Raw genomic sequence first — 8,274 nt, 5'->3', positions numbered from 1 at the left:
TTTAACAAGATGGTGGTTGCAACACCTTCTCTAAGGGTCATCATTCAAAATGAGGCCCTGGATTTCTGATTTTTCTCTTGCTTGTGACATCAAAGTTTCTAGTAGAAAATGCACATGGCTATCTAGGATAAGCCTCCGGGGTCGGTCAGCGCTTCTCCTAGGTTTTGAAGAATTGAGATCATGAATTTGAGGAACATTAACTGCTGTGGCCAGAAGCAACCTCTCTCTCTTCCAGCTGTTGGCATTGTCTTGATTGGTCCCTTCTGCTGACACTGTCCTTTCCACCATTTAGTGGGGACAGTTACTCAGGAAAGCCCATGTTATAGGCAAGGTACAAGAGGGACCCAGAAGAACCCTCAAGCTTGTGATCCAAAGCTGTGTTGTGTCATGGGACCCTTAGGTTCTTGTCTTAGTCAGGGTTTTACTGCTGTGAGCAGGCATCATGACCAAGGCAACTCTTATAATGACAACATTTAATTGGGGCTGGCTTAAAGGTTCAGAGGTTCAGTCCATTATCATCAAGGTAGGAACTTTGTGACATCCAGGCAGGCATGGTGCAGGAGGAGCTGAGAGTTCTTCATCTTCATCTGAAGGCTGCTAGCAGAATACTGGCTTCCAGACACGTAGGATGAGTGTCTTAAAGCCCACACCCACAGTGACACACCTACTCCAACAGGGTTACACCGTCTAATAGTGCCACTCCCTGGGCCAAGCATATACAAACCATCATAGACCATCTAAGCAGCAGTTTCTAGAATGTCCTTGCTAGAGACCAGGAATGCCTGAAGGATTCTGTTTCTTATGTCTTCCTTGTCTCCTAAGTGAGCACCTCTGCCAGAAAGTCATGGGCATCCGCATAACTGAACCCAAGAGGAGACCCTGGGACACCTAGTGTGGCCAACGGGACAGCACAATTCATGTTCTCCTCATCTCTCACCCTAGTTTCTGCCTGGAGTCACAGATCATCTGCATCCCCTGGGGCCCCTTCATAGAGTAGGAACACTAGGCTTGCCCCATGGTTCCTCCTCCCCCTTTCTCTTTCACTCTTATCTATGAATCTATAACAAATTTCTCTCTAAAGCTCATCCTCATAGCCTGTGAATATCATTCTTCAAATTCATGAATCAAGAACTCAAAACCCACTAGCTCAGGGTGACATTCGTGGCCGTTGACTTTCTGGGATCCTAGCTTCCTCCTCAAGACACCCCAATATACCGCGTGTTTCATATGCTTTTGTTTTTGACTTCCTGCTTCTTCTGGGCTCTCGAAATGTCCTTCTGCCTTTAATGTTCCTCTACCCACACGCCCATTCCATTCCTCAGAGGAAACTTGCATCTGGTCCTGCAGAGTTTAATCGGCAGTTCAGAGATTTCTATGGGGTGGGGGGTGGGGTGATTATGGAGCAATCTCAGAGACCGAAAAAGTCTCTGTCATCAGATATGTTCCCAACATATTTGTGGCAGAAGAGGTTTCCACCAAGATAAGATGAGTTGGGAATCGCATTTGTGCCAAATGACCTTGGATTCTGAGGCTACTGAGGGGTGAGTGGTTATTGGTGAGATGGAAGCGCCAGATGCAGGTAGCTTGGTCCATCTCTCTCTCTTTTTTTTTTAATCTAAATGAAACCACAACAAAACATAATCTTCATCCAGAAAGTGGAGCGGGAAGCCGGAGGGAAGACAGATGAAGCAATTTGGGAGCTAGAATGATGCTTGGGAATTTTGGGTTGCTTCACCCTACTACCTAGGATTAAATAAACACTTGCGCAAACATATGCTTTTGTAAATGCCTAATAAAACGAGCATGCCCACATCATAGAAGGCACAGGGACTCTCCAACCCCAATTAGCCTGTGCGGAAACCACATAGCTCAGTTACAATATTAATGAGCCGCATGCCTAGATTGGGCAGATTTACCACTACACTACTCTACTCCCCAGCTGTAAGATCTTCCTTCCACCTCCTCTTCCTCCGTCTTCCTGTCCCCTCCATCTCCTCTCCTTTTTCCTCTCTTCTCCCTCTCTAAACATCTGCAGTCCCACCTTTCCTGTCCACTGCCCAATCACAGGCTCTAGACTTTATTTGGCCAGTTAAAATGGGGAGAAGGTTCTTGTGGAATCACCTGCGTACGTTCCTCATCAGACATCTGTCCCTTCTTGAGGAAGCAGAATTAACATAAAAAAAAAATACAAACAGCACCAGGCCAAGCCACCATAGGAACCTGGCTTCCTCAGCCACGCCGAGGGCTGAGTAAGAGCAAATGGAGCTAGGACCAGCCATCCCAGGAAGGAGACTAAGCTTGGATCACACCACTCCAAGGCTGCCAGTACTGGTGGACACCTGTCCAGGGGCCTTATTCTTCTTTCCTTGTGTCTGGTTTGCTTCTAGGGCTGACTTAAAATCAGACAAAATTGGGCATAGTAAAATAAATATGAAATACATTTGAAATTTGTAATAACCATGGAGATATAGGATTCAGTCAGGAGTGGTGAAAATCAACATCACTGCAGAGCTTAGAAGGAAGCGGGACATGAATGAAGGGAAGGTCCTGGACATTAATGAAGGGAAGGTCCTGGACGGTGCTTTGTGCTGAAGCCCTGGGACTAGGAATGGTGACCACGCATTGGACCATGTGCCTCATGCCCCAGCTTCAGCGCTGATTAGCCATGTCTTCATGAGAGACTAATGCTGTTTTTTTGCCTCAGTTCTCTTATCTGTCATCAGGACATCCTCACCCCCATCTCAAGAGCGTGGCTTTGAGGGAAAAGCATATCCACGTAGGTGAGGTACTTGGGACTACTGTCTGGTACACAGTAAGCGCCTAGTACATGAGCCATCACCACACCCTCCCCCAAGCAGTCAGCGCTCCTAGCATTGATAATAACTGGGCCTAACCTTAGCATGTCTTAACTTTTCTTTACTTTTTTAAATTTTTTTAAAAAAGATTTATTTATTAATACACATAAGTACACTGTAGCTGTCTTCAGACGCACCAGAAGAGGGCATCAGATCTCATTATGGGTGGTTGTGAGCCACCATGTGGTTGCTGGGATTTGAACTCAGGACCTCTGGAAGAGCAGTCAGTGCTCCTACCCGCTGAGCCATCTCACCAACCCTTAACTTTTCTATAGGACGGTACACTGGGCTAAGTGCAGGCCTCTCATTTTGATCTGGTAACACTTTGCTGTGAGGTAAGTCCTGGGCAAAATAAACCATCTAGTGAACTGTGCCCACTAAATGCTTACAGGATGCTGTCCTTCTCGGAAATGTTCCCTGAGTCAGGTGTGGTGTCTCCAGAGGTGATCTCAGTGGTCTGGGAGCTGAGACAAGAGAATAATGGTAAATTCCAGATGACCCTGGACTACGTGACGAGTTCCAGGACAAACTGAATTACAGAGGAAGTGAGGCCTTGTCTGAGAAAGAAAACTAGCAATGGCATTGGCAAGTGTACCCTTGAGGGGACCTGGAGGTGAAAGAGCCCTGAGCTGGAAACTGTTACAAGCAGGAAGTGGAATTCTTCCTCAGAACTTGGGGATCCCAAGGAAAAGGTTTGAGAAATCTGAGGATTTGGAGAAAGAGAGAGAGAGAGAGAGAGAACGTTTAAGTGTGTGTGTGAGTTCACGTATGTATTTGTGAATGTGTGTGTGAATGTGTGAATGTAAGTGTGTGAATACGTGTATGTGTGTGAGTGTGTGAATATGTATGTGTGTGAATGTGTGAGTGTGTGAATATGTGTGTGTGAATATGTATGTGTGTGAATGTGTGAGTGTTCATGTGTGTGTGAGTTCATGTGAGTGTGTGTGTGAATGTGTGTTTGAGTGTGTGAATGTGTGTGTTTGTTCATGTAAGTGTGTGTGAATGTGTGTGTTCATGTTTGTGTTTGTTCATGTGAGTGTATGTGTGTGTGTGTGTGTGTGTGTGGTGGTCATACCAATGAGTATGCCCCATTCTTGTCAATCTCAAGGCACCCATGGCAAAAGAATTCTACACAACAGGCCCAGAGTCCACCCCAGTCCTGATGGTCGGTACTTTCTGTGTCGAGAATGGTGGGCTCGGACTCACAGAGCATAGAAAGGCTTCTCGGTGGTCAGCTGATGCTCTCTTGTCTTTCTTTCAGAAATTTCTTTCTTCCTCGCTGGTGGGAACTTCAGGGACTTTTCTACCTTCCCTAGCAAAGCTGGCTGTGTTCCCCAAATGGCCATCTGTCCCAGCCCACCCCTCCGGCCCTGTTGCTCTTTGTGACAGTGTCAGTGGGTGGAGGGATTGAGAAGGAATGCAAACTCTAGGTGAGGTTGAGCCTTAGGATACCTTTCTGGGCTGCTTTCATCCTGCGTAAACTTGGTTGTTAGCCTTGCTTTCCTGCTGGTCTTATCTTGGTCAGAGCCACAGGCACCAGCAGCTTCCATCCAAGGTCATTCTGGGAGAGCTGATGCTCAGCAACTGCTTGGGAGGAAATGTTGAATTGTGTCTCGGAGTCTACTCCATGTTCGGCCCCAGGCTCCTGTGGAAAAGTGAAAACCTCAATACTGTGGGCTTTTCTTTAGGAACTTGGCCAAGGCACTCAAGCATGTTCTACTTGTGTCAAAATTTCTAACAGACTAAAAGGGATAGGTGAAAGAACCCTGATGAGCCGGACTGGCTGCTTTCTCTAAAGCGCCGGAGACTAAAAGCATGCTGGGAAAGTCTCAGCTCTAGGCTTTTGGACTGAGGTCATGGTGGTTTGAATATGCTTGGCCCAGGGAGTGGCACTATTAGAAGGTATGTCCTTGTTGGAGGGAGTGTGTGGGCATGGGCTTTAAGACCCTTATCCTAGCGACATAGGAGCCAGTATTCTTCTAGCAGCCTTCAGATGAAGATGTAGAACTCTCAGCTCCTCCTGTACCATGCCTGCCTGGATGTCACCAAGTTCCTACCTTGATGATAATGGACTGAACCTCTGAACCTGTAAGCCAGCCCCAATTAAATGTTGTTGTTATAAGAGTTGCCTTGGTCATGGTGTCTGTTCACAGCAGTAAAACCCTAAGTCAGATGGGAAATATCCTGCTCCATCCCATCCCACTTCCTTCTCTCTTGCTGCCTTTTACACCCGTCTTAAGGAATGAGTTGGGAAGACTGGCCCCTCTCCAATGAGATCTAAACCTCAAGTGTCTGCTAGGCATCAGAGTGGAGAGGAGGCAGGTTTGGACTGGATGGCAAGCTTGGATGCTTGCCCAGGTCACCGGCATGAGGATCTGAAAGGCCGCTTCTGTAGCAGTAGCTGGGTTTTGCATTCTATAATGAAGTTGGCACAGAATGGTCGGGTTTGCCAAATGGATGCATGATGGGATATATGACCCAGCCTTTATTACAGAAAATGAAGCAGCAAACGGTTTTCAAATGGAAATTTGCTACCTGAATGATTAAAAAGATTTGGTTTCACCTGTCGTTTCTAAGTCGCCACCTTCCTTCCTTCCTTCTTTTTCCTTCCTTCCTTCCTTCCTTCCTTCCTTCCTTCCTTCCTTCCTTCCTCCCTCCCTCTCTCTCCCTTTCTTTCTTTCTTTCTTTCTTTCTTTCTTTCTTTCTCTCTCTCTCTCTCTCTCTCTCTCCCTCCCTCCCTCCCTCCCTCCCTCCCTCCCTCCCTCCCTCTCTCTCTCTCTCTCTCTCTCTCTCTCTCTTTCTTTCTTTCTTTCTTTCTTTCTTTCTTTCTCTCTTCCTTTCTTCCTTTTGTCTTTCAAGACAGAGTTTCTCTATGTAACAAAGCCCTGGCTATCCTAGGCTTACTTTATAGACCAGGCTGGCCTTGAATTTACAGAGACCCACCTGCCTCTGCCTTCCCAGTACCGGGATTAAAGGCATGTGCTACCATGCCCGACCCTTACTCTTTTTTTAATCACTAGAAGAACCAGACCTGCCACCTTATTGTGTCACTCTCAGTGACTAGTGTTAGTGACTAGTGTTAGTGACTAGTGTTAGTGACTAGTGTTAGTGACTAGTGTTAGTGACTAGTGTTAGTGACTAGTGTCAGTGACTAGTGTTAGTGAAATTCTCATGGTACTTGAAATCTAGATTCTCCTCCACCCCCCAGTATTCTGGAAAATATAGCAATCTTTGTAAACAAGGTTGTGACGTCATTGGTTTTCTCAGTTGCAGGTTGTAGACATTAATGACTTCCTCACATGTTATTTTGGTGCCTTCATGGCATAGGTAAAGAGTGGCATTTTTATATGAAGAGGTACCTTCAGTGAGAATGGACTGTCTCTTCAGAAGTGACTAGTCTCTGATCTATCTGCCCTGCACTTTATAGTAAAACACTCCACCTTATCTTTTAGCATGTATTTGTTTAAAGTGTGTATATATGTGTTTTAACGGCTCATATCATGCCATGTCATGCTGGTAGAGGTCAGAGGACTATGTGCATCATATACCAATACTCCTGGCTACACTTAGTCTGACTATCCACGTTAGCCTTTCCTGTTATAGGTGCAGCTTCCACCTAGGTGAGATGATGTACACCTGTGATCCCAACACTTGAACGACCAAGGCAGGAAAACCATGAGTTTGTGGCTAGCCTGTGCTATAGTGTGAGGCTGTCTGGGAAAATAAAAGGCCCGCAACTTCCCATTGCTGTGATGTCATTCCTGCTGTGACCTGTGGGACCTTGCTTATGTTCAGGGAAGTGCAGCTCATTAATTAGTAACTTGGGCTTCTTTGATTAAAACATGACATCCCAAATTGTGCTTCCTTACTGTTCAAGTATGTTCCAGCCACTGTAACAAACAGCTCAAACAAACTGAATTTATTCCTCTCTGTTCTGATAGCTGCCAAGGCCGAGATTAAGAGTGCTGGCAATGTCTGTGTCTGGTGAGGGAGTCCAGCCCCGATGCAGAGACCACTAAGCTGCTCTCACTGTAATGTCACACCGCTGAAGGGACACTGGATGTCCCTGGGATGTATTTTATAAAGGCACTAATCTCAATCATGATCTCTCCACCTTCATGACATTATCACTGCCCCGTTACTGTGGGGACCAGCACTCCTGTATGCTGCCTCATGAAATTTAAGGGACATAACATCAGGACCATGACACAAAATCTGTAACGTCACTGTTTGAGTTCCACATGAGGGGGATTCACAGAAACATGCCAGCCTTACCATCTGTGTAGCAATTAAGTACCCATCTCAGAGCACTCTGTAAAGTCTAGAGGGAAGAATGTGGTGAGATCCACTCGACAGTAATAAGAACTCTGTCTGTAGGGTCTGAGGACTATAGCCGTAAAGACTAGAGCAAACAAACATGACCAATGTGACTGTGTCCCATTTCAGAGGTGAAGAAACTGGCTAAGTAAGAAAGACTATGGCAAAAAGATTAATATGTGCTGAAATCAGACTTAGAGAAATGGGAGTTGCTATAATTTTTAAAAGATTTATTTATTTATTTAATGTATATAAGTACACTGAAGCTGTACTGATGGTTGTGAGCCATCATGTGGTTGCTGAGAATGAAGGTTACTTGCTCTGGTCAGCCCAGCTCACTCCGGCCCTGCTTCTCTACAGCCCAAAGATTTATTCATTACTATATCTAAGTACACTGTAGTTGACTTTAGACACATCAGAAGAGGGCATCAGATCCCATTACAGATGGTTGTGAGTCACCATGTGTTTGCTGGGATTTGAACTCAGGACCTTTGGAAGAACAGTCAGTGCTCTTACCCGCTGAGCCATCTCTTCAGCCTGAGTTGGTACCATTTAATGCCCATGACCAGAAACCAAAGATTATGCTCTCCTGGAAATGAATGAGTCCTCCCAATGTGGAATCAGAATGACCCAATCTACTTCAGTCCATGGAGTGGCCAGCTAGGTGTTATGGTTTGAATGTGAAATGTTTCCCACAGGCTCCAGTTTTGAAGGCTTGGTGTGCTGGCTAGTTTCTTTGTCAACTTGACACAAGCTAGCGTCATCTCAAAGGAGGGAGCCTCAATTGAGAAAATGCCTCCATAAGATCTGGCTGTGGGCAATTTCTTAACTAGTGATTGATGGGGGGAGCCCAGCGCATTGCGGGTGGTGTGGACTGACGTTCCTGGGTTCTGTAAGAAAGCAGGCTGAGCAAGCCATAAGGAGAAAGTCATAAAGCAGCAGCCTCCATGGCCTCTGCATCAGCCCCTGCCTCCAGGGTCCTGCCCTGTCCTGACTTTGTTTGATGATGAGCAATGGTATGGAAGTGTAAGCCAAATAAACCCTTTCCTCCCTAGCTTGCTGTTTGGTCATGGTGTTTCATCATAGCAATAGACAAGACTAT

This window comes from Mus musculus, chromosome 18 (assembly GCF_000001635.26).
Source record: "Mus musculus strain C57BL/6J chromosome 18, GRCm38.p6 C57BL/6J".
NCBI classification, from domain to species: domain Eukaryota; kingdom Metazoa; phylum Chordata; class Mammalia; order Rodentia; family Muridae; genus Mus; species Mus musculus.
The sequence above is the reverse complement of the archived record's forward strand: the minus strand, read 5'-3'. Positions refer to the sequence as shown.